We start from the raw sequence: 1,983 nt of genomic DNA, 5'->3' as shown, positions 1-1,983 counted from the left end.
TTAAGCAAATAGCCTTATGGAAAGCATGCTAAACATGGCAACACTTACATTTATGCAAGTATGCTAAAGAGTAAACACTTACAGTGTACTCTGAGCCAAAACCGAAAACTAGTTAGAAACAATGCATGATCCTAACTATACAGAATGCCTAATGCAACACATGCAAAATGCAACTAAACAGGCTCGACTATCTAAGATGGCACATATGAATGCAACAATTGACACACGTATTCAAGTAGGTATTGAAATACAATGCAGTTTGAATGATGCGTTGAGCCCGGTGCAAGCAAGACAAATGAATGATGAACGCATGCAAGCATAAGGTATGCTAATCAAACCGTGCCTTAAAACTAACCATCGTAAGCGGTTAAGTAAAAGGGAGAAACGAGTGGGGTTGGAAGACATGCACACACACACGCACGCTTATTACAACATTGTGCCCTCGCGAAGGAGGGTCCGAAGGAATAAGTTAAGCTAATCTAAGCTAAGCTAAACAACTAATCTAATTAAACTAATTAGACTAATTATTACAAACAAATCAAATAACTAGTAAACTAATTACTAATTATTACAACATTTAACTAATTAACAAATTAATTAAATTATAAATTCATGCTAACTAACAAGTAAAGAATTAAATTACATTACTTCAGCTCTGTTCTAGGAAGTTGAACATGCATGCATTCGGTTTCTCGCCCCGAAAAGCCCAGCGGTTTGCTCTTGAGAGGCTCTATTTGCAGGGTGTCTCCAAGAACTTTCTGCTCTGCCTTACCAACTCCATGCTGAGGAATTCACCAATGGCCTGCCGGCCATGAGAGCTTGCTGCCGGCCATCTGCCGGGCAAGGATGTACACTGCCGGCTGTAGACACCCCATTTTTGACCGTCCTCAAGACTTGGACGTCACCGTTTGAACACTCGGTGATCATCCATGTTTGTGTTCGTTTGGAGTTCCCGGAGGCCTCGGCTACGCGCCTTGCCTCAGGATCTCCGAACTCGACCGTTTAGTGTCTGGTTTTGCACCAAACACTGACATCTTGCCTTTGAGAGGCAGGGTAGGGCTTGTAGACCATCCCCCACCCACCACCGGCAGTGGCTAGAGGCCACCGGCTGGTTTATTGCTTCCATCGGCACTTTTTATTGCCGGTCGGCACTGTTTGTTGCTGGTCGGCATATTTTGTTGCCGGTCGGCACTAAATTTTGTTGAAATAACATTTTTGGGCAGCCGACCACTGTTCATCTACTTTATGGAGATATTTTGTGCCAGCTGTGATAGCTGGCACCAACTCTGCCTCCCTCCATACACGTGTATGGAGGGATCTCCCTCTAAGCAAGCTTGTTGTATAAGCTTTGCAAGAGGGAGTCCTATAAGAGGAAGGCTCTCCTCTTTGATCTAGGTTAGAGACTTGGAAGCAAAAATCCGAGTTTAGAGATATAGATACATCCTATCTCTATATCTCACTCCCTCTCCTCCTTTGTGTGTGTTATTTGGCCCAAAAGTGTGATTTTACCTTACTTTTGCACCATTACACACACTATTACACCTTGCTCCGAGTTTGAGGAACTTGGGGGGGTTGATTCTTGAGTTTTGGACTAATTTTGATCAAAAGAAGAGGGCTGGATCATTTGTTCTTCAAAGGTTCTTCAAGGGTGAGCATCTTGCTTTATATTCCCCAAACTTGCAATAATTTTTTACCTATCTTGCTTGATGATTTAGCTCTTGTGTATAACATAAAAAAGGCTTATATTTTCATGCTTTAGAACTTTCATTAAGGTTGTTTTGTGGTTTGAGTGCAAACTCACCTTGTTAGGCCTTATTTGGCCCCTTTTGTTGCCTCTTTGGTAGGGCTTTGTTTACTTCAGTGTTTTGATCTCTTCACCACTGAAAACCAGTGTATTTTTAGTGGTAAGGAAGATGGTTTGAAGTCTTGCATAGGGGAGGGACACCCCTCTCCCTTCATTGTCTTGTTTCCTTGAGTTTTGGC

This window comes from Camellia sinensis, chromosome 3 (assembly GCF_055761805.1).
Source record: "Camellia sinensis isolate YWXY chromosome 3, ASM5576180v1, whole genome shotgun sequence".
Taxonomy (NCBI): Eukaryota; Viridiplantae; Streptophyta; class Magnoliopsida; order Ericales; family Theaceae; genus Camellia; species Camellia sinensis.
This window is presented reverse-complemented; position numbering follows the sequence as displayed.